The 25819-nt window shown below is 36.0% G+C and overlaps 1 protein-coding gene across 1 annotated transcript in view; it reads left to right on the top strand.

Annotated features, from left to right (window-relative positions):
- LOC111159602 (FCH and double SH3 domains 2) overlaps nt 1-25819 on the top strand; it is a 284659-nt gene that overhangs the window by 189822 nt on the left and 69018 nt on the right. The window lies entirely within an intron of this gene.

The following is a 25819-nucleotide window of genomic DNA, read 5'->3' as shown; positions in this document are numbered from 1 at the left end:
CAGCTTCCCAATTTGCAGCATTTGCTTTCTTACTGCTTGCTGCTCTGCTGCTTTACGGATGCCATCTATATTAATTTTTTGTTACATCAATATCCTCCTACAAGGTACTTAGTCTGTATTAATTAGGACAAAGGCTAAACAACTAAAATAGACTCAAAATGTAAAAGCTCAAATAAGATAGATGTTAATTATTTCTCATGCAGTATTTCAGGGTAGATAGGTAGGTTCTACCTCATAAAATTATTTAAGGACCTGAGCAACAAGGTGACTCAGCCAATTTCTCTCATCATCAGCTTGGCCAAACCTGGGTCATTGACTTATTTGAATTCTATCCAGCGGATGGAGGAAAGAGAGCATGAGAAGTCATACCATTCTCTTAAAATCTAGCCCTGGGGCACCTGGGTGGTTCAGCTGGTTAAGTGTCTGCCTTCGGCTCAGGTCATGGTCCCAGGGTCCTGGGATCGAGTCCCACATTGGGCTCCCTACTCAGTGGGGAGCCCGCTTCTCCCTCTTCCTCTGGTGCTCCCCCTGCTTGAGCTCTTGCATGTGCTCTCTCTCTCTCTCTCTCTTGCTATAATAAATAAATAAAATCATTAAAAAATCTAGTCCTAAAAGTGGCATATATTGCTTCTGCTCATACTGTATTAGAAAGAGCTTAGCCACATGGCCAGTCCTAACAGTAGAGGAAACTAGAAAGTGCAGTCCCACCATGTGCCCAGGAAGGAAAGGAGAACAGATTTGGTGGACAACAGTTTCTACCACAACCCCTATCTGTGCTGCCTCTAAATATCTGATAAGGCCGATGACAATGTGGGAGTTAAACTCAATAAGAAATAACTCATAAGAAAAATAGACACATCCTTAAAGAAACAAGGAGAAGGTACAAATTCAGTTTAAAAAAAGAAAAATATACCCTTGTATATATGTCAATTAATATTTGACAAGAGAACCAAAAATACTCAGTGAGGAAAGGGTAGTCTCTTCAATAAACAGTGTTGGGAAAATTGGGTAACCATATGTAAAAGAATGAAATTGGACCCCTGTCTTGTACCACTCACAAAAATTTTATCAAAATGGATTAAAGACTTAAGGCATGAAACCAGAAAACCCCTGTAAGAAGACACAGGAGAAAAGCTCCTTCACATTGGTCTTGGCACTGATTTTTTTTATTATTACTATGTTATGTTACTCACCATACAATATATCATTAGTTTTTGATGTCATGATTTTTTGGATATGATAAAATCACAACCAACAAAAAAGCAAAGTAAGTGGGACTATATCAAACTGAACTTCTACACAGCAAAAGAATCACTCAGAATGAGAAGGCAACCAATGGGATGATAGAAAATACTTCCAAATCATATATCTGATAAGGGATTAGTAGCCAAAATGTGTAAAGAACTCTTATAATTCAATAGCAAGAATACAAACAACCCAATTTAAAAATGGCCAGATCAACTAAGTAGACTTTTTTCCAAAGAAGAGTTACAAATGGCCAACAGATACATGAGAAGGTGCTAGACATGATTAATTGGGAAATGCAAATCAAAATCACTATGAGATATCACCCCACACCCAAAAGAATGGCTACGATCAAAAAAGGCAAGAGATAAGTGCTCGTGAGGATGTGGAAAAAAGGGAGCCCTTGTGAACTATTGTTAGAAATGTAAATTGGGGGGTGCCTGGGTGGCTCAGTCATTAAGTGTCTGCCTTTGGCTTGGGTCATGACCCCAGGGTCCTGGGATTGAGCCCCGCATAAGGCTCCCTGCTCAGCAGGAAGCCTGCTTCTCCCTCTCCCACTCCCCTTGGTTGTGTTCCCTCTCTTGCTATCTCTGTCTTTCTCTGTCAAGTAAATAAATAAAATATTTAAAAAAAATGTAAATTTGTACAGCCACTATAGAAAACACAGTAAAAAGTTTCCTCAGAAAATTAGCAGAAATACTGTGTGATCCAGTAATACCGCTTCTGGGTATATTATCCAAAGGAAATGAAAACAGAGTCTCAAAGAACTGTCTGCACCCCCATGTTCAGCACAGCTTTATTCGCAGTAGCCAAGATATGGAAACAAACTAAGTATCTGTCAGTAGATGAATGGGTAAAGAAGATGTGGTATATACATAAAATGGAATATTCAGCCATGAGAAAGAAAGGAAATCCTACCATTTGTAACAACTTGGGTGAACCTTGAGGGCATTATGTTAAGTGAAATAAGTCATGTACTGTATGATGTTACATGTGGAATCTAAAAAAGCCAAAATCATCAAAACAGAGTATAGTGGTGGTTACCATGGCCTGGGGGACAGGAGGAAAGGGAGGATACTGGTCAAAAGATACAAACTTCCAGTTATAAGTTCTGAGGATCTAACATACAACTTGGTGATTATAGCTCATAATACTGTATTACATACTTGAAAGTTGCTAAGAGAATAGATCCTAAATGTTCTCACCACAAAAAAGAATGGTGGGATGCCTGGGTGGCTCAGTCGTTAAGCGTATGCCTTCGGCTTAGGTCATGATTCCAGAGTCCTGGAATTGAGTCTCACATCAGGCTCCCTGCTCCTTTGGGAAGCCTGCTTCTCCCTCTCCAACTCCCCTTGCTTGTGTTCCCTCTCTCACTGTCTGTCTCTCTGTCAGATAAATAGATAAATCTTTTTTAAAAATGGTAATTATGTGATGGTATGGAAGTGTTAGCTAATGCTAGAGTGCTGATTATTTTACAGCATATAAATGTGTCAAACCAGCAGATTGTACATCTTAAACTTACACAGTGTTATATATGTGGCGGTTATATTTCAAAGGGGCTGGAAAAAAAGAGAAATATGAAAGACTAGTGACAGTACATCTGCGGTCATTTGAGTTTTGACAAGGGTTATCAAGACCATTCCATGAAGGAAAGAATAGTCTTCAACAAATGGTGCTGGGACAACTGAATATCCACATACAAAAGAGTATAAAAATGAATTCAAAGTGAATCAAAGCCCTAAATGTAAGAGCTAAAACTACAAAACTCTTAGAATTTTCCTTCTTTAGCCTTAGCACTTATATCCTAGGAATTTATTATATGTATATAAATAGATATCTATGAAAATATTTATCTACATGTATGGTGAGTACAAAAGATTAAAAAAAATTAAAAGCAACTGAAATGTTTAAAAATAAAACATTTAATAATTTGAAGTAATTTAAATATTTTATAATAAACTGTAGATAATTTATGGTATACCCAAATGATTCATATATTCATTTTTAAATTGTTATAGAAAATTATTTAATGTCATGGAAAATGTTAACACTGTATTAACGTTAAAGTAGATCATAAATAATATATTCAATATAGTCCTAAATTTGTTTTTAAGTCTTTATTTCTTTTATAAATAAAATTTAAATATTTTATAAATACTGTTCACATATTTAGATACTCATCAAAGTACTTAGAAGTGATTATCTCTAGTGAGATTACCTGTGATTTTTATACAAAAATTTCTTCCATATATTCCTCCAACACCATAAAACTGCTCCCTCTGTTTTAACTGAGGTTACTGTTTCAACGCTCTGAGTACACAGCATACAGTTCAAAATCCATGTTCATTTCTGGTGCTGTCTCTTGAATAACCTGACATTTTTGTCACATATGAACAATCTACTGCACAGGAGTGACTCAGCTATTGACTTAGACTCACTGTAGCTACTTCTACTCGCTTGGTTTGAACTTAACTGTATATTACTTATATTTTAAAATTTTATTATGTGTGGTATTATAGATGATATAGATGGTATTTTTATATTACATATTATAATGTAATTTATATTATTCATATGTTTTTAACTGTATAAAGCTAAGCATAGTTATAATAGTATTCTACAGCACTTAACCTTTTTTTTATTGATGGGCATGCCAAAGTATTTTCAGATTTTGTAAATGGGTGTTATCAGTGTATATTTTAAGTGATGGGAGTAAAGCTGACCAGAAAACAGCTGCCCAGAATTACAAGTCAAAACCAATTATTAGTGTAAATGAAAGAGGAGAATTAATTAACATATTCTGTGGTTCGTCTATAAACTTCATCAATAATCCTCTTTAGTTTCCTTCCCTTTCATTAAAATTATTAATAACTAACAAAGGTGTGTGAATTTCACATCAACTGCTTTCCCATAATCAAAAGTAGGAAACTTAATGATTAGTGAAATTAAGGAAAACCAAGAAGCAGAAAAAAATTTTAAAGGCCTCTAAATTAACCATAAACTAAATTTATTTCCTGATGAATTGCAAGTCCCTACCCAAGATTTGAGCCTTCCTGGGCATCTATGTTGCTCCCATACCCTAATATACCACTACTGTTCTGTGCTGCCTTGTACTAATTCAACAGTCTCTCTCTAATGCTGGCCTTCTCAAACCTTTTCATCAGGCATTCAGTAGTAAACAAATCCCTTATTTCTTCAACATTAAAAAATTCAAATATGTAGAAAAATACAAAAATATTATAAATACCCACATATCCATTACTTAAAATTAGCAAATAGTTACCACATTTTATTAGATTCACATAAATTTTTTAAAGAAATCAAGACACAGATAAAGTTTAAATCTTATTCTACCCCTCAGCTGTTCCTTTCTGTTTCTCATTCCCTTCCACACTAAAGACAACTACTGTTCTAAAGATTCTATCTTTCCTTTCTTACCAGAGGTTTACAACACTTTTTTTAAAATCTGCATGAATATTCATAAACAATATATAATACTGTTGTGTGCTTTTAAATTATGTACAGTGGCATTGTCTTTGCCTTTTCTGCAACTTAATACTTTTAACAAACATATTATATTTGTGAACTTGATCAAGTTCTACAACCGATTCATACATTTTAACTTCTCTGTTGTATGCCATTTTATAAACTGCAATTGTTTTACTTACTTTCCTTTTGAGAGACAATTTCCATGGTTTCTAATATTTTACTATTAAAAAAATGCTCCTGTGAACATATTTTTGATATTTTCATACACAGATAGGCCTATACCTGGAACTGAAATTACTGAGTCATTGAGTATGTACATCTTCTAGCTTCACGAAGGACCTACCAAGTATACTCTATCTAGCAGTATATAAGTGTTCCCATTTTCCCTCATCCACGTCAGTACGTAATATTAGCAGGCATTTTAGTTTTTGCCAGTTGATGAGTATTAAATGGTATTTTCTATTTGCATTTCCCTAATCACTAGTGAAGTTGAGTCCTTTTCATCATTCCTGTTTCCTCTGTTGTGAATTGCCTATTCATATCCTTTACCCATTTTTCTATTCAGTTATGTTTTTCTTACTGATTTGTAGGAATTCTTTTCTGGATACTAATTCTTTGTTATATGCTACAAATATGCTTTTTTATTTATATTGTCTTTAATCGACAGAAGTTTTGAATTTTTATGTACTCAAAAATTATCATTCTTTTGTTATTTGCATTTTTTGTTCCCCCAACCTAGAGATACAGATATTAATCTTTGTTTTCCTTTAAACGTTCTAAAATTGTTTTATAAATTTAAGTTTATAATCTTTTTGTAATTTACTTCTATATACTATAGTTTAAGGTAAAGATTCCATTTTTTTAATTTTAGATAAGCACTTGTCCAAGTACCATTTATTGAACAGTCTCATTTAGACTGAGCTCCATTATAAACCAGTTTCCATATATATGCAGATCTGTTTCTGGGTTTTGTATTGTTTCATTGGTCTCTTGTATATCCCTATCTAAAATCACCTTGTCCCTTCTTCAAAATTGTATTGGTTCATAGGGGTCCTTCACTCTTCAGACTCAGCCTGTTATCATATGTATATCTTGGTTGGGATAACATTGAATTTATAGATTACTTGGATATATTTTAATATCAAGTCTTCTCGTGTGTATGAACATGATTTTCATCTCAATGTATTTAGTTTTTTTCTTACATCCTCCAGTTAATGTTTATAATTTTCCCTAATGATGCAGAATACTTTTTCCTATTTTATAGGATTATTTTTTTCCCTTTTGAGTATTTTTTCTTTACATTCTTTACACATTCTCAATGCATACGAATACTACTGATGTTGTATACTGACCTGTTTTTAAAAAAAATACAGCTTTATTGGGGCGCCTGGGTGGCTCAGTTGGTTAAGTGTCTGACTCTTGATTTTGGCTCAGGTCATGATTTCACAGTTGTGAGATTGAGTCCTGTGTAGAGCTTCATGCTCAGCATGGGGTCTGCTTGGGATTCTCTCTCCCTCTGCCGCTCCTCCCACTTGTGCATGCACTCTCTCTCTCAAAATAAATAAATAAAATATTTATTAAAAATACAGCTTTATTAAGATACTTTTTATACCATAAAATTCGCCCATTATAAATACGCAATTCATTTTCAGAAAATATATAGTTATGTAACCATCACCACAATTCAGTTTTAGAATATTTTCCTCATCCCTGAAAGTTCCCATATACTTGTTTGCTGCTAATGCCTGCTCCCACTCTCAGCCCCAGACAACCACCAGTCTGCTTTCTGTCTCTATAGATTTGCCTTTTCTGAACATTTTACGTAAATGGAATCATAATACATGATATTTTGTGTCTGACTCCTTTCACTTAGCATGATATTTGTGAAATTCATCCACATTATATTATGTATCAGTAGTTCATTCCTTTTTACTTCTGAGTAATACTGCATTGTGGAGATACCACATTTTTGTGGGGTTTTAAAAATTTAAAATCAAGTTACTTAACATAAAGTGTAGTATTGGTTTCCGGGAGTAGAATTTAGTGATTCATCACTTACTTGTAACACCCAAGGGCCCTTCCCAACAAGTGCCCTCCTTAATATCTACAACCCATTGAGTGTATCTCCCAACCAACCTCCCTCCAACAACCCTATTTGTTTCCTATAGTTAAGGGTCTCTTATGGTTTGCCCCCCTATTTTTATCTTATTTTATTTTTCCATCCCTTCCCCTGTGTTCATCTGTTTTCTTTCTTAATATCCACATATGAATGAAATCATGTATTTGTCCTTCTCTGACTGTTTTGCTTAGCATAATACACTCTAGTTCCATTCATGTCATTGCAAATGGTAAGATTTCATTCTTTTTGATGGCTGAATAATATTCCATTGTGTTTGTGTGTACACACCACATCTTTGTTTATTCACCAGTCAGTGGACATTTGGACCTGTTCCATAATTTGGCTGTTGAGAGTGCTGCTATAAACATTGGGGTGCATAAGCCCCTTCGAATCACCATTTTTGTATCCTTTGAGCAAATACCTAGTAGTGCAATTGCTGTGTTATAGGGTAGCTTCATTTTTAACTTTTTGAGGAAGCTTCATACTGTTCTCCAGGGTGGCTGCACCAGTTTGCATACCCACCAATTGTGCAAAAGGGTTGCCCTTTCTCCACATCCTATCACATTTTCATCAGTTCACCAGTTGATAGACATTTGAATTTTTTCTGGGTTTTGGATAGTATGAATAATTTTGTTGTGAATATTCATGTATAAGTCTTTGTGTGGACAGATGCTTCTATTTCTTGTGCATAAATACCAAGAAGTGGAATTGCTGGGTCATATGGTAATTTTACATTTAACTTTTTGAGAAACTGACAGACTATTTTCAGATTGGCTGTTTTCATTTTATATTCTCATCAATGACATATGAGGGTTTCGGTTTTACCATAAGCTTACCAACACTTGCTATTTGTCCTTTTAATAATGGCCATTCATGCAGTGGTATCTCATTGTAGTTTTAATTTACATTCTCCTAATGACTAATGATGTTGAAGTTCCCTACATGTACTTACTGGTCATTCATATATCTTTTTTGGCAAAAATGTCTCTTTAGATCTTTTGTCTATTTGTTAAGTTAGGTTGAGTTAATAATAGTTATTATTGAATTGTAAGAGTTTATATATTCTGGACAAAGTTCCTTATGGGATACATGATTTGCAAATATTCTCTCCTAGTCTGTAGCTTTTCATTTTTATAATGGTGTTTTTTAAAGTGAAGAAGTTTTATGGGGCAACTCAGTGACGTAATTGGTTAAGCGTTCAACTTGGTTTCAGCTCAGGTCCTGATCTCTGGGTTGTTAGATTGACCACTGAATTGGGCTGCACTCAGCATGGAGTCGGCTTGCGACTCTTGTCTCTCTCTGCCCCGCCCCTCCCCTCCTCTCTCTCTCTGTAAAATATATAAAAATAAATCTTAAAAAATTATAAAATGAAAAAGTTTTAAATTTTGATGTAATATGATCTTTTTTTTTTTAATTTGGGGGATTATGCTTTTTGTATCATAGCTAAGAAGACTACCTTTCGTGACATCACAAAATTTTTCTTCTGTGTTTTCTTCTAGAAGTTTTATAGTTTAGCCCTGTTTCCCCCTACTGAATTTCCTTGTCTCCTTTGTCAAAAATCAACATAAATGTAAGAGTTGTTTTTTTTTAAAGATTTTATTTATTTGACACACAGAGAGAGAGACAGTGAGAGAGGGATCACAAGCAGGGAGAGGGAGAGGGAGGGCGCAGGCTTCCCACTGAGCAGGGAGCCCAATGTGGGCCTCAATCCCAGGACCCCAGGATCATGCCGTGAGCCAAAGGCAGAAGGTTAACAACTAAGCCACCCAGGCACCCCAAGAGTTTATTTTTAAACTCTCAATTATATTCCATTGACTAGCATGCCTATCTTTACCTCATGATTCTACCATTTTGATTGCTATAGTTTTGCAGTGACTTTTGAAATTAGATGTTGTACATCCTTCAGTTTTATTTTTCAAAATTGTTTTGGCTATTTTGGGTCCCTTGCATTTCCATGTAAAGTTTAGAACTATCTTGTAAACCTCTATTAAAAAAAAAAAATGGCCAAGTGAGCTTTTTTTTGGAATTGTATTGAATCCCCAGGTCAATTTGGAGAGAATTAACCATCTTCACACTATCTTCCATTCCATGAACATGGACTATCTCTCCATTCATTTAGGTCTTCTTTAATTTCTCTTGGCATCATTTGTAGTTTTCAGTGCATAAATCTTGGCAATTCTTTTACTAAATTTATTTCTTTGTAAATTTTTTTATTCTATTTTTATTCTATTTCTTGATCTTCATTCTCAGTGCTTTGCGTAATACATAAAAATACAACTTTTTTTTTATATTGATCATGTATTCTGTAGGTTCTTTTATGTGTGTATATGTGTGGATTCCCTAAATTTTCTTACATATATGAGATCAGTCATCTGTGAATAAAGATAGTTTTAGTTCTTACATTCCAATCTAAATGTCTTTAATTTCTTTTTCTTGCCTTATTATAGGGTTCTTTCTTTATTATTTCTATTTGTCTGTTGAGATTCCTTACTTGTTGAGTTGTTATATTTTCCTTTTAATTCTTTGAACATAATCTTCTTTACACATATTGATAAAACTTACCTTAAGTCTGTGTCTGCTAAATCTAACATATTGGCCCACTCAGGCAATTTTTATTGACTGCTTTTCTCTCTGAGTTTAGGTAACATATTCATGTTTCTTTGCATATCTCGTAATTTTTGTTGAAAACTGGACATTTGAGATAACGTATTGTAGAAGATCTGGATTCTCTCCTTCTCCCCAAGGGCTGTTTTTGTTTCCGTTTTTGCTGAGGTAGATGGTTTGTTGTTTCATTGCTTGCCCAGACCAATTATGTAGAATCTGTTTTACAATATGCAGGCACAGTAGCTCTGTTCAGTTCCTTATTTTATTCTTATTTTTATTTTTAAGCTTAAATTCCTGTCTGTCTTCATAACTTGGCAATCAGTCGGTGACTGGTCAGAAGTTGTGCCAATACTTCAGACCAGTAAGGCTTTTTTACCCTTTGCTGGTTGGGGAGAATATTCAGAGTTCAGGCAATCTTACCTTTTATTTTTCCTTGTGCCTTCTGAGGTCTTATCTTGCATGTCCGTAGAGGCTCCCTCTCATTTAGAGGGGTATGTGGAGAGTTTATAGCTCTTTTTTTTTTTTCATTTTATTTTATTTTACTTCTTTTCAAGTTCCAGAATTCATTGTTTATGCACCACACCCAGTGCTCCATGCAATACGTGCCCTCCATAATACCCACCACCATTCTCACCCAACCTTCCACCCTTCTCCCCTCCAAAGACCTCAGTTTGTTTTGCAGAGTCCCCAGTCTCTCATGTTTGTCTCCCGCTCCAGTTTCCCCCAACTCACTTCTCCTCTCCAGCTCCCCATGTCCTCTTTCCTTATGCTGCACAAGTAAGTGAAACCATATGATACTTGACTCTCTCTGCTTGACTTATTTCACTCAGCATAATCTCTTCCAATTCCATCCATGCTGATAAAAAAGTTGGGTATCCATCCTTTCTCATGGAGGCATAATACTCCACTGTATATATGGACCATATCTTCTTTATCCATTCATCTGTTGAAGGGCATCTTGGTTCTTTCCATAGTTTGGCAACTGTGGCCATTGCTGCTTTGAACATTGGGGTACAGATGGCCCTTCTTTTCACTACATCTGTATCTTTGGGGTAAATACCCAGTGGTGCAATTGCAGGGTCATAGGGAAGCTCTATTTTTAGTTTCTTAAGGAATCCCCACACTGTTTTCCAAAGTGGCTGCAACAACTTGCATTCCCACCAACAATGTAGGAGGGTTCCCCTTTCTCCACATCCTCTCCAACACATATTGTTTACTGTCTTGTTGATTTTGGCCATTCTAACTGGTGTCAGGTGGTATCTCAATGTGGTTTTGATTTGAATCTCCCTGATAGCTACTGATGATGAACATTTTTTCATGTGTCTGTTAGCCATTTGCATGTCGTCTTTGGAGAAGTGTCTGTTCTTGTCTTCTGTCCATTTTTTGACGTGGTTATCTGTTTTGTGTGTGTTGAGTTTGAAGAGTTATTTATAGATCTTGGATATCAGCCCTTTGTCTGTAGTGTCATTTGCGAATATCTTCTCCCATTCCGTGGGTTGCCTCTTTGTTTTGTTGACTGTTTCCTTTGCTGTGCAGAAACTTTTGATTTTGATGAAGTCCCAAAAGTTCATTTTTGCTTTTGTTTCCTTTGCCTTTGGAGACATGGCTTGAAAGAAGTTGCTGAGGCCGATGTCGAAGAGGTTACTGCCTATGTTCTCCTTTAGGATTTTGAAAGATTCGTCCCTCATGTTGAGGTCTTTTATCCATTTCAAGTTTATCTTTGTGTATGGTGTAAGAGAATGGTCGAGTTTCATTCTTCTACACATAGCTGTCCAATTTTCCCAGCACCATTTATTGAAGAGACTGTCTTTTTTCCTGCTTTGTCGAAGATTATTTGACCATAGAGTTGAGGGTCCATTTCTGGGCTCTCCACTCTGTTCCACTGGTCTGTGCGTCTTTGTGCCAGTCCCATGCTGTCTTGGTGATCACAGCTTTGTAGTAATGCTTGAAATCAGGCAATGTGATGGCCCCAGTTTTGTTTTTCTTTTTCAACATTTCCTTAGCAATTCTGGGTCTCTTCTGGTTCCATACAAAATGGGATCTTTCTGTTGAATTTCTAGCTACTGTGCTAGTCAGATGGTTATCCCAGCTGGGACAACAGCCTCAAAAGAGCAGACCTGGGGGATTTCCAGTCTGAGATCCTACCAGGATCACTACTTCTGGTAGTAATACCACGGGACAGGAGTTTTTTGCCTTCCGTTCCAGATCAAATTACTTCTCTGGCACTGAACCACTGGTTTTCACTGCCAGCCTATCTTAGTAGAACTGGTAACTGAATTGAATGAAGAGAAAGAAAGAACAGCTTCAGGCAAGAATGCCACAGATTGATGCTATTCTTACCCAAAGGTTAGCAGTTTTTTTTAACTCATTGTTTGCTTTTGATTGATTTCTAGAGCCTATAATGGATGATTTTGACAATTAGTTTTACAGTGTTTTGGGAGATTTGTCAGCCTATTCACTCAGCTGTACTAGAAATCCTATTCTAATAGATTGATTTTAAAATCCAGCCTTTGTTGACTTGATTTAGTTCTAATAGTTTTATAGATTCTTTTCAATTTTTCTATGTTATATAGTCATCAGATGATAATAATAACTTATTAGTTTTTATAGCTCATTTCTTTTTTCCAACATACTATATTTATTCAGTCTCTAATATAAAGATGCCTGATTTAATGGAGAAGGTGGAAATTCTTGAAAGTATATTTGGTTTAGGGGATTACCCTATATCAGGATTGGAAAGTTATATTTTACTACTAATTTCTGAAAAAATTTTATAATCAATAATTGAAGTTAAATTTTATTGTTGCTGCTGGTTTTTAGGTTTTGGGTTTTTTTTACATTTTGAGGACGAGCATATGATTTTTTTTTTTTTAATATGGTGAAATACAGGGGCACCTGGGTGGCATAGTCAGTTAAGAATCTGCCTTTGCCTCAGGTCATGATCCCAGGGGTCCTAGGATTGAGCCCCACTTTGGGCTCCCTGCTCAGCAGGGAGTCTTCTCTCCCTCTTCTCCCTGCTCATGCTCTGTCTTGCCATCTCTGTCACTATCTCTCTGTCTCTCAAATAAATAAAATCTTTTTTTAAAGTGTGGTGGAATACATCAGTATATTTTCTAGTGTTTAGTTTCCTTTAATTTTAGGGATGAATCCTACTTAATCATGGTGTACTTTAATGATACCCATTGACAGGGCACCTAGGTTGCTCAGTCAGTTAAGCATGTGCCTGTGGCTCAGGTTATGATCCCAGGGTCCTGGGAAGGAGCCCTGCAGCTGGCTCCCTGCTCAGCAGGGAATCTGCTCCCGCTACAATCCCCCTTGGCTTGTGCTCTGTCTCTCATTTTCTCTCATTCAAATAAACAAATCTGTAAAAAAAAATGCCTATTGCCACATTATACATGTATATAAGTAAAATTGATCTTTAATTCCTTTTTCTAGTTTGGTACCAATGTTATATCCCTAAAATGAGATTGGAGATTGTCTCTTTTTTGCTGAATCCTTTTTCTGTAAGCTAAGGATGAACTCTTTCTTAAAGTTCCGGTTATATACCCCTCGGTCTGAGCTTATTGTCTTTGGAGTTTTGAACACACACACATACACACACACACACACACACACACACACACACACACGGAACGACTTTTTGAAATTTATGTAATCTCACTTGCCACTCACTACTAAGGCTATTACAGTCTAGCTTCCACTGCCATTCCAATGCTATTATGGCATTAAAACTGTTCTTACCAAGGTCAGTAATAACTCCTTTGTTGCCTTAGTCTTTATTACTCTTTATGTCCCAGCAGTGTTTGATGTTTAGCCACTCCCCTTTTCTTGGGTTTGGTAGAACCATACTTCTACTGGTTTCTTCCATTTCTGGCTGCTCTTTCTTCTCAGCTTTTGTTGTCTCATAATTATTCTTTCCTTGGCACTCTTATTTTTCCCTGAAAGCACTCTTTAGTCATAGTTATTCCTAGTTATTTCAGCTCCCATCTTTACATAAGTGATTCTCAAAAAACAAGACTATAAAGACCATTAGTTTGTTCATTACCATATGACCCACATCTACTATGTATTCTATATCTTGCACATAGTAGGCATTCAGTTTTATTAGATAAATGTTTGCAGTCTTCATTTCTAGCCTAAACTCTTCTTTTGATTTCCAGACCCAGATATTCAGGTGCTTAAGTTACTCTTCATCTCAGTAATAATATCACTGTTTATCAATTCCTTTGACCAGACACCAGGTGTCATCATTTCTTTTTTTTTTTTTTTTTTAAGATTTTATTCATTTATTTGTGAGAGGGGGAGAGCACAAGCGAGGGGAAGGGCAAAGGGAGAGAGAGAAGTAGACTCTTTGCTGACTGAAGTTGGGGCTCCATCCCAGAACCTGAGATCATGACCTGAGCCAGAGACAGTGCTTAACTGACTGGGGCCCCCACATCTTTTTTCTTATATTCCTTCTGTATCCTAGTCATCAAACCCTGAGATATCTAGAATTTATCTCTTTACCTTCATCCCCTCTGCCACTGTTTTTTGGTTAAAAGTACTGCCCTTGTAGTATGCTGAAAAAAATACTGATTCAAGGAGGTAGGTATTGGAGTGGACAAGATGGAGGCAGAGAGAACAAAAAGACTTGTTCAGTAATACTAGTGAGAAATGTTAGTAATAATCAAGAATCCTGGTAAGGCAAATGATATTTAAAGAAACAGAAGGATTACAGGACTGAAGGAGATGCCATGGAAATCAAAAGAATATAAAGCTCTGTTGTTTAATGGGGCAGTAAGCGCAAAGAATGGCACAATGAGAAACAGTTGTCACTGTTAGAAGATTATAGTCATACTTACATAACCTACTAATTGCCTTACTTTGGTATTCCCATTGTGCATTTATAAAATAAGGCCCTACCTAAATTATATATTATAGCTCATCTGCTTTAACTTAGTGACTCAGGGAGGGAGTACAAGAGTGTACAGTGTGTGCTCTGGAGGTTGACTTCTTAAGTAAACTTGATAAAACTCTGTCTGAAATAAGGTGGAAGGGCAATAGATATTCCTTCAAATGCTAGTTTCCTACAGAAAATACAGGGGAAAAAAAAACAATTTGGAAACTTTTTTGTTCTTTTCTGAAAAACGCCAATTTACATTCATTCTGTAAACCTATTTTTCTCAAAAAAAAAATAAACATAATTTTGGAAGTGAAATATTTCTATTAACTTTCTACATGTATACTCTTTTAAAAATACTTTTGGTGAAATCCGAGTAAAAGATATTTTAGTGATTGATTTATTAAAAATGTAACCAAGAATATATCAGGATTTATAAACTTTATCTGTAACTTTGTATTTTTTAGCCATGAGGTTTAAGGAGGTTTATAGTGTTTTTTGGATTCCTACTGACAAAGTGTTCAAAGTTACATTAAAAGCTGGCAGACTTTCTTTTTTTTTTTTTTTTTTAAGATTTTTTAAAATTCGAGAATGAGAGAGAGAAGGAGAGAAAGAGCACAAGTAGGGGGAGAGGGAAAGGAAGAAACAGCCTCCCCACTGAGCAGGGAGCCTGTGAGCTTGATCCCAGGACCCTGGGATCATGACCTAAGCCGAAGGCAGAGATTTCACTCACTGAGCCACCAGGCGCCCCAACTATTCCTGTCTTTAAATATTAACTTAAGGGTCACCTGGGTACCTCAGTCAGTTAAGCACCCAACTCTTGGTTTCAGCTCAGGTCATTATCTTGGAGTCTGGGATCAGAAGGGCCTCCCTCAGGCTCCCAACTTTTAATGGGGAGTTTGCTTCCTGCCTCCCCTTCCTCTCTCCCTCTGCCACTCGCCCTGCTCGTGCTCTCTCTCTCAAATAAATAAATAAATCTAAATAAATAATTAAATAATACTCAAAGATGTGGTTTTAATGACCACATAATATCTTATTAATATGCCATAAATTTTCCTGTCCTGTTTTGTCTGCTTTCATAAATCTGTAGTAAGGATTCTTTTATACACATTTTGTACACCTCTTTGATAACTTCCTTAAGATACCTTCTTATAACTTAATTCCCTGATCAAAAACAAAAATTTAATACTTTGCATATAGACTGATTACCTTCCAGAAAGATTATATCATTTTTATATTCCTAAAAACAGTGTATGAAAGTACCTATTTCCTTGTACCCTTATCATAACTGTATTTTATAGATAATTAAATATAACTGTATAAGCAACAATTTGGATGAATCTGTAATATTCTTAAATATTTTCATTTTTTCTTGCTAGTAAGTTGAACATTTAAATTTTGTACTATTTAAACCACTCTTCTGACCAATCACAAACTAAAGAAAAAGGATAGCTCATTAAAGGAATAAGATAGTGAATGCTGAAGATAGTAATGATACATTAACAGTGTTGGAACTTATATTTTATACCAAGCAAACTGACATCCAGTGTAATTTATTATATACTTATATCCTATTAGTTGCTATTTTAGACATGAGAGATACAGTACTGGTAGGAGACATTTTTATTTCAGACCATTCATTCATTTATAATTTAACATATTTACTAGGTGCTTTCTATGTGCCATTTCCTGGAGAAACAATAGAGAACAAGATCCACATGGCCTCTGTTCCCTTGAAGGAGAATAAAAATATAAAACTAACCTCATTTATTAACTATTTATTACTTGTCACACATCATGCTCACACTATTACATGTATTATTTCCTTTAATATTAAAATGATATTTGGAAAGTGCATTTTGGAAACATGCATATATCTGGTCAGATTTGTTCATATAAACTGAAATACTAACATGCTTTATAAAAGGCCTTTCAGTGTCAGAAATGCGGTGCTTTTGTGATAGAATGCATACACATCACAAAGTTTCATTTTGCTTAAATATTGTTGTGAGATCTTCAGATCTTAGAATGTTAGTAAAGAGAAGTTTAAAAGAGTAAGGATGATGGAAAAGCTAATTCCCACTTAGGGCTAAAATTTATTTGTCCTGCTTCTGTAAAATTAGAGCCAAGAATCAGCTGTGTTAGGCTATAAATGCCTTTTCAATTTGGCTTTGTGTGCACTTTCTACATAGAGGCTGTAGCACTGTCACACAAAACACTGGGGGCTCTTGCCAGAGGAGACAGTCTGAGCAATCCACAGATGTCAAAGAAGCGCCTTGGGACTTTACTGCTTGTTTACAGAAAGAGTCACCCACCATTCTCGTAGATTTCCTGTAAACCAGGGAGTTTTCTCTAAAAGACCAAAATCTAACAGAGAAACTGGAATGTTTTCACCAAATAGGCAGCTTTTAAAATCTGAATAAACCTCCACGACTCTTTAAAGAAAATTCAAGTTTGGGGTTCCTGGGTGACTCAGTTAGGTGGCTGACTCCTGGTTTGGGCTCAGGTCATGATCTTAAGGTCCTGAGATTGAGCCCCATGTCATCAGGCTCCACACTCAGCAGGTAGTCTGCCTGAGATTTCCTCCCTCTCCTTTCCCCCTTCCCCCTCCTTCACTCATGTGTATGCATGCTCTCTCTAAAATAAGTCATTTTTAAAAAGAAAATTAAGTTATAATTGTAGGTATTAAACTTTGGAATAAGGAAGTAGAAACTTAATTTTTCTCTTATAATCTTAAATCCATTACTTAGAAAGTGTTTGAGACACAATCTGTTATAACTACAATCTTACTAAATGGGGAGAAATATGTTTAGTTGTAACTTTTTAAGAAGGGGAATTTTTGTCATTGCTGCTAAGAAATGAATCCTGTCTTTCTTGACCTTCCTTCCTTCCTTCCTGAATGTCCTCAGCTAATGTTTTTTCTGTGATGCAAATACTGCTGAGCAAGCAGAGGTTCTTGCTGGAATTGAATTCAGTATGGACATGTGAGTGTTTATAAAAAGAAAAGCCAAATTCTTTCTTCATAGACTCTGTACTTGAAAGCTTTGATGTTCTGAATAACTGTATGCCCCCAAAAGTACAATTTTGCTACTGTATTAAAATTTGAAAATATCCTGCTTTGCATGTTTAGCTCAAAGGCCACTTTTATTACATGTAAAGATCTAATTTGTGTGGCTCTTACCCTTTTATTTTTAGAAAACATTTGGAATCTTAAATCTGCTTTAAGTGTAACACAAAGATCATTTTAAAACCTGAATTGTTTAATTAGGAAAACACATAATCAAAATAATAAATTAGGGGCGCCTGGGTGGCTCAGTGGGTTAAGCCGCTGCCTTCGGCTCAGGTCATGATCTCAGAGTCCTGGGATCGAGCCCCGCATCGGGCTCTCTGCTCTCTAGGAGAGCCTGCTTCCTCCTCTCTCTCTGCCTGCCTCTCTGCCTGCTTGTGATCTCTCTGTCAAATAAATAAATAAAAAATCTTTAAAAAAATAATAATAATAAATTAGTCTTAGGCAAACTTTGATAAGTGTTGATTTTAATAGTTAAGAACTGAACTGTTCTCTTAATAAAAATTGTGACAAATGTAATTCTTAAGGACTTTCGAATACATTCAGGCATCATTTTCTCCAGAAAATCTTCCTTAAACCTCTCCACCTGTCAAGATGGCTCTCTTCTAAGAAGCACCTTGTATAATTAAAATTACCAATTACATGCTCGTCCCTAACACTTGGCCACGTTCTTCATGGTTATGTGTTCAAATGCACCACATGTGAACAGACTCAACCCTTGGCATAATTCTTGGCACACAATAGGTTCTCAATAAATATTTTATTGAATTGAACTGTTGAATGATCACTTATTATGCTTATCACAGATTCCTTTTTGTCATAATATTCCATACTGCATAGAAAAGTCAGGTGTAAAGAAATTTAGCTGTCTCATGTGTGTATACCATATATCTAAGATTCTTCAGTCAGAGGCTGTCTTGGGGCTGTAAAGATCAGACTGTGTTTGCTATAGTCACTAAGTGTGGTTTGGAGGGGAGCAATGGAAACATCTAAGGCTATCACACTGTTTCCTTTCCATTAATGGTCCCATATATCCAAAAAATATGTATTAACTCTTCCCCAAAATTTAGAAGTGAGGAGCGTTTGTATTGCCTGCATCAGGGATATTGCCTCCTGAACTAAAACTAAAGCTTTATGTTCTTCATGCTAAATACTTTTTGGCATTTCAATACTACTTTCATATCAAAAGTACACACAAAAAATGCCACTTAAAATAACATAGCCAAAAGATCAACATGAGGAAATTCTAGATCTAAATTGGGATGCCAAAAATTCTTATGTTTGTAGCAGTCATATTTAGTCTCTGATATCTATATTTTTCTGGTTTATATACCTAAAGAGCTGAACTTCTGTAGTATTTTCTTCCAGAAGTCTTTTGATTTCCTCCATCAGGCCTTTTGACCCTCCAGTTCTCCTTGCTTCTAGCTAAAAATTTATGCTTATAGTTTTTGCATAAATATAAAACAAAAACAGTTACCATTTAAATGCAAACAAATCTATAAATCAGTAAAACTCAAACTGACAAAATAATTAAATTTGATAACTGATAAAGATTAGTAGAACCTAAATTGCCACTTGAAACATAAATTATGATACTATCTTCCAAGTTGTTTGGAATTCTCAGTGCCTATTCTACCATATGCCTATAATGACTCTTTTTCTCACATCACACCTTTTTGCTTTGTTAGTATAGCATTCACTGGTGTCATTTGACCTCCACGTGTTGCAACTATATCATTTACATTTTAAGTTCGAGGTCATTTTAAGATTTGTTGTCATTAACCTAGGACCATTGGAGTAAAACTGCTTTACATATTGATCATAAGCATAAGCACAGAAACCCCATGGCAATTGCCTAGTAAAAGGTAATCAGTCATGTTACTGGATTAAATTATATCATTTAAAAATTATTTATTAAAATGAAAACAAAAATGTAAATTCCCACAAAGAATCTGTGAACTGCGAGGATTGTGTGATTAAATCCTCTGCTTTCACTTTAAGGAAAACTACTCTAGTTTTGTCTATAGTATATGTGAGGAACAAAAGAGATTTGGGGCTACTGGGATAAGAACAGGGGCAAGAGATTCCCTAAAGCAGTATACTCAAGACAGTAGATCTTGACTCGAATCTCTTGACATATGCTGCTTTAAGTTTGCCCAGGTATTTCACTCACCTTTATCACATTTTACTTGATTGTTGATTTTAGTGGGTTTGTTAGAAATGAAGATTAATGGTTAACAGTAGAGTAACATGGAAAATACTGGATGGCTGATGGACTTAAATATCTGTTCATGTATATTAAAAAATGGTCAAAATGATGTATATTAAAACTTCCAAATCAAGTATTTGTGGAGTCTATGAAGCTTTTTGCAAAATTCTGGATTCCCTGAAACACTGAGATAGAAACATAGCCACTAAACAAACAGACAGCAGGAGAACCTGGGTGGTTCAGTCAGTTAAGTGTCCAACTCTTGATTTCAGCTCCCATGATGATCTCCAGGTCCTGGGATTGAGCCCTGTTTCAGACTCCATACTCGCAGGGAGTCTGCTTGTCCCTCTGCCCATCCCCCCACTTGTGCTTGCTCTCTTTCTCTGTCTCTCTCTCAAATAAATAAAATCTTTAAAAATAAACCGCAGCAACAATAAATCCTGGGGATTTCCAGAATTGCCATATTACATTACTTTAAATGTCCAGTTCTTTAAAAATTATGAAATGTGCAAAGAAACAGGAAAGTATAGCCCTTACAGAGGACTAAAAGGAGTCAATAGAAACTAACCCCAAAGAAGCACATACATTGGACTTTCTAGAAAAAGATTTTAAATCACCTCTTTTTAATATGTATAAAGAACGAAAGGAAACCATAAAGCTGAAGAACTAAAGGAAATTATGAGAACAATGTCCCAACAAAGAGAATATCAACAAAGATAAATTATAACAAGAAACGAAATAGAAATTCTTGTGTTAAAAAGTACAATAACTGAAATAAAAATACACTAGAAGGGTTCAGCAGCAAAGGCGAGCTGCAGAAGGAAAAATCCATGAATTTAAGGTCAGACAATTGAGATTAGCCAGTCCGAGAAAGGAATTCTGATTTAAAAGATAACACATAGGGGCGCCTTGGTGGCTCAGTGGGTTAAAGCCTCTGCCTTTGGCTCAGGTCATCATCTCAGAGTCCTGGGATCGAGCCCCCACATTGGGCTCTCTGCTCAGCAGGGAGCCTGCTTCCTCCTCTCTCTGCCTGCTTCTCTGCCTACTTGTGATCTCTGTCTGTCAAATTAATAAATAAAATCTTAAAAAAAAAAAAAAAGAACAAAGTCGTTTAAAAAAAAAGATAACACATAAAGGAGTAAGCATAAAATGTTGTCAATGGACTTAAAACATGTAAAGATATACTTGTAGGACAGTAATGGCACAGAGGAGGGAGAGAGTAGAGCTATGTAGGACCAGCGTTTGTATGCTGTTGGAATTAAGTTTACACTAATCCAGTTTGCTTTAAATTAAGATGTTAATTATAGTTTCCAAGTAGCCACTATGAAATAACTCCAAAAAATAATAATAAAAGAAACATCGAGGGAATTAGAATGTTATGCTTGAAAATGCCTATTTTACAGATCTCATGAGGAGATACTGTTATCATCTCTTTATTTTTGAAATGGGGAGACTGAGGCCCAGAGAGGTTATATTGTTTATATAATAGAATCAAAACTGAAAACCAAGTCTGTCACAAAAATCCCTACTATAGGTCCTATAAAGGAAATAAATGAAAATCTTGGGTAGAACATAGAAATGGTTAAGCTTTATTATTTTAATATCCATGTTTTACAGGTACTATATTCTTTTGACTCCAGGTCAGGAATTTAAAGCTCGGGAAGTTTCAGTGTTTTCCTAGAGTAGCATTTTTAGTAAGCGGTAAAGCTGGATTTGAATGCAAGTGTATATGGCTCAAAGCTTTCTGTCGGACCATGCTGCTTTCACATTGCAACCTAAATATCGAGATGGTTTTATTAGCACACTTACCACCAGTTATGCATGCTAGTAAATAACTCAACAGGACAACACAAATATTAGAGAAAAGCAGTACTGAATTTTTCTTTCCTGAAGTTTTGTAATTCACAGACGGGAACTTTCTTATTTGTTTCCTCTTTCACAGAACCTGAAATAACTCAGTGCTTTTAAACAAAACAACCTGGGTGATCTGTTTCTAGTTTTACTTTACTCAGTTTTACACCTGAGTACTACTTTACTTTACATCAGTTGTCGTATTCATCCATGTGTTAAAATATTTACAAGGATACAGATGCAGCCCAGCACTTGTTTTTATCTTAATTTAAAAAAAATTTTTTTATTGAAGTATAGTTGACACACAGTGTTTTCATTGTTTCCAGGTGTACAACACAGTGATCGGCCAACTGCCGCGCTCACCACAAGTGTCGCTGCTATATGTCATCATGCAACATTATTATAAGACCATTGACTATATTCCCTGTGCTGCACCTTTCATTCCCATGACTTCTTCAATCTCTCTAAATTTGTAAAAATCTACTTGCTCTGATTCTGGTTATGTGTAGCTGGGGTCTTCTCAGAAATACAAACAAATGCAGGCAGGCAGTCATTGTTCTCTTCCATCAGCAAAAGAGGACTATAAAATTTCATGATTTAATTCTAAGAGAGTTCATATTTATCATCATCTTGGTATTTATATCCTTGACTATTATCAGAGACTATTTCAGAATGCCCATTGCTCTTAGAAGAATTTGCCTTTCTAGGCTGCATTAAGGAAATTCAGGAGACTTCAACATAACTGTATGACTAGAGAATCTGTGCCCTTCCTGGATCTAAATAAGGAGGCCACTGTTTAAAGTTCTCACTGTGAGGGAACATTGCATCAAATGCTTAGAAAAATGACACATTTTCTTTCTCCTAACTCCTAATTCAGCATAATTTTCCTCTTCAGGTTCCAGGAAATTTATACTTCCTTGTTTAAAAAAAAAAAAAAAAAAAGTTCAGCAGAACATCCTTGTATTTTAAATTTCTGATTTTTTCTTTCAAGATATCCCAACTATTTATTTATTTATTTATTTATTTATTTATTTACTATTTACTATTTTGAAATGTATCACTATTATGAGTTTGGAACCCAAACTCAACTGATTTTAGAGATCAAGTTGGTCAAATGAGTAAAGAGGACAGGGATAATAATGTATAAGGAACATGTCCTTTGGTAACAGAAAGGAACATGGCTGCTCAAAGGCATTCAAATTCAGTTTTTTAAGTTAAAAAACTGCTAGACCATTAAAACATGTTGCTAATCAAAGGCCTGTGGTTTCTCAAGTGAGACATTACAGACTTCTTCCCTTAGCAATTTGTATCAAATAGTTTTTTTGAACTTTGACTAGATTTAAAATACATATTTGGTTGGGTTACCTACCAAGTTTTTGCATAGTGGAGACCACTAAGGAGCTCATTCTGCCAGATTAACTCATATTTGTGTAAACCCCAAAAGAATGCCTCTCCTGCCATTTCTGAGGAAATACGTGAATTCCACTTTATCATTGTAATTACCATTACAAAATTTGTGACTCTTCACACGGCTCTGTGTAGTAATCGAAGATTGTGCATGTGTGCTCATTTGAAAATGACCAAACAAATGTACTTAGAACATTCTTGTGCCTTGCTCATTAAATGCTGGACAGGGTTCGGATGCATCTTCACCATGCATGCCCTCGTTGTGACACATTTGCCATTTATTGAAAGTTTTGAGTAGTTCTTAACTTTGAGTTTTCAAGAAATACATGTATAGCTGGGCACTTGGGTGGCTCAGTCCATGTTAAGCCTCTGACTTTGGCTCAGGGCATGATCTCAGGGTCCTGGGATGGAGCCCTGTGTTAGCCCGGCAGGAAGTCTGCTTCTCCCTTTCCCTCTCTTTTGCCCCTGCTCATGCTTGTGTTGCACTCTTTCTCAAATACATAAATAAAATCTTAAAAAAAAAGAAATACATGTTCCTTTTGGAATGTATTTGTGATTCGGTAATAAAAATTATCTACTTCAAACTTCTATTTTTGTTTAATTGAAGAGAACTAGGAATATAGGACAAGCTATTTAGTTATTACTTGTAGTTAATTGCCTAGATGAATCAAAGTTTTTGTTACGACTTTCAAAAGAAATAATTTAGATAGTATGGCCAATACAAGCTACAGTTATTATTCATTACCCTTTAATGAGGAGTCTCTTAATTGCAAATAACAGAGACAACTCAAAGTAGCTTGACCAAAGTGGGAATTTGTTGGCTCCGGTAGCCAATCATAGAAGGGGCAAGGGGATGCTTACTCAGAAACTACCCAATCCAAGGACACTCCCTGTCCCTCCCTTCTGCCCCCTATTCCCAGCTTCTCTCTGCCAAATTTCTCATCACTGCTTTTCCTTGTGAGTTGGTGTAAATCTCTTCTACTGAAGATAGACTTTCTCTATTTGGTAGGAAGAATAGCCATTTGGTGGTAAAGAATAGGCTATCTTGGACTCAGCTTCCATCCCAAGGATCACCTACTTTAGGTCAAATGTCATTAGTAAGTGTTAGATGCCTGTGTCAGCCATCATTATCACTATTTGAATGAAGAGAAGTTGGGGGGTGGGAGGAGAACATTCTAAGCCAAGAGAATAACTTAATTGGAAATGTGAAAGTAAATATCATTTTCTAATATGGCTCAGTGTGGTTGGGATGTAGAGTACAATGCAGACAACAGTGATGAGAGATGGTACTTACAGAGGTAGTTTGGACTCGATTGTAAAGGGCCATAGATAACAGTTAAGAATTTTGACTTTTCAAAAAATACAGTGGGAGCCATTGAAAATAAAATTATGGCATCACTTTTTTTCCACATCTGATATTTAATCTTTTTATTTTTTAATGGAAAATAGCCAATGTATACTGCAATAAAAAGAGTTACATAATAACTCCAATGTACACATTACCTAGCTTTAACAGTTACCAATATATGACCAATCCACTGAAGACTTTTAAGGAAGGCAAGAAAGGAGATTAACATTGTGCCACTTCCTTTGTTTAATCTTCACAATGTGCCTTTGGAGTATATAGTATTCCCACTTTCTCTAATTACAAATGAGAAAACCATCCAAATGAGGAATGAAGTAGCAGTGCTGGCCTTCTAACCCACATCCAACTTACTTCTGAACTCGGGTTCTTCCCCATGCTATAGCATGCTGCCTCTAATTCTGATGTTGGCATGATTCTGTTGAAGAGACAGCTGCTGATCTGCCCTCCTGCTGTGTTGGGGCTGTTCACCCTATTCAGGATGGTAGACTTCTCTGCTCTAGCCACTCTTCCTCCTCCAGGGTCACCAGGATCTAAGTCTACATAAATGCTCAACCTAATCAGCTGAAGTAACTATTTAGTCCAGCGATTCTCACAGTATGGTCCCCAGACTGGCAACAGTTGTTAGAAAATAAAAATTCTCAGCCCCCCACCCCCACCCCCATCCCAGCCTACTGAATCAGAAATTCAGAGGCTAGGAGCTCATGATGCCTGTATTGCCATTTGCTGTGTGGGGTTTTTGTTTTTGTTTTTTTCCTATTTGCTGTGTTTAAATAAAATGCCTCATTTGTTTCCTGCAAATATGAAGTTAAGACAACCTACCAAGAGCATTTCTAAGACAAAACCATATTAGAAGAATTTATATGTTTCTTTTTTAGCAGGTTCATGAAAAGCATGTCCTAAGTTAGGAATTCTTATTCAGACAACACCAGCAGTCTCACTGGGGTTGTTACATAACTTCATGGAAAGGAATTTTAAGGAATTTATACAGCCTATATTTAAAGTGCTTGATGGTGCCATCTGGTGGTGTAAGCACTATAAAACATGCAGCTCTGTTACTCTGCTTTGGGGATAGAATGTGAGTATTTTTTTTAAATCAGTTTTATAGGGCACCTGAGTGGCTCAGTTGATTAAGCAACTGCCTTTGGCTCAGGTCATGATCCTGGAGTCCTGGGATCGAGTCCCCCATCAGGCTCCCTGCTTGGTGGGAAGTCTGTTTCTCCCTCTGACCTGTCCCTTCTCATGCTCTCTCTCTCATTCTCTCTCTCTCTCAAATAAACAATCTTTTAAAAAATTAGTTTTATAGGGGCACCTGGGTGGCTCAGTCAGTTAAGCATCCAACTTTAGGTTTCGGCTCAGGTCACAATCTCAGGGTCGTGAGATCAAGCCCCGCATAGGGCCCCATGCTCAGCATAGGGCTCCATGCCCAAGCCGTCTGTTTAGATACTCTCTCCCTCTGACCCTTCCCCCACTCGCATGGATGCACGCTTGCACTCTCTCTCTCTAATAAATAAATCTTTTTAAAAATCTGTTTTATAGTAAAAGTTTAATAGAATAGCCAAACATAAGATGTACAAAGAATTTAT

Source organism: Enhydra lutris, unplaced genomic scaffold (genome assembly GCF_002288905.1).
Source record: "Enhydra lutris kenyoni isolate GAN:26980312 unplaced genomic scaffold, ASM228890v2 scaffoldscaffold68, whole genome shotgun sequence".
Taxonomy (NCBI): Eukaryota; Metazoa; Chordata; class Mammalia; order Carnivora; family Mustelidae; genus Enhydra; species Enhydra lutris.
The sequence above is the reverse complement of the archived record's forward strand: the minus strand, read 5'-3'. Positions and strand labels throughout refer to the sequence as shown.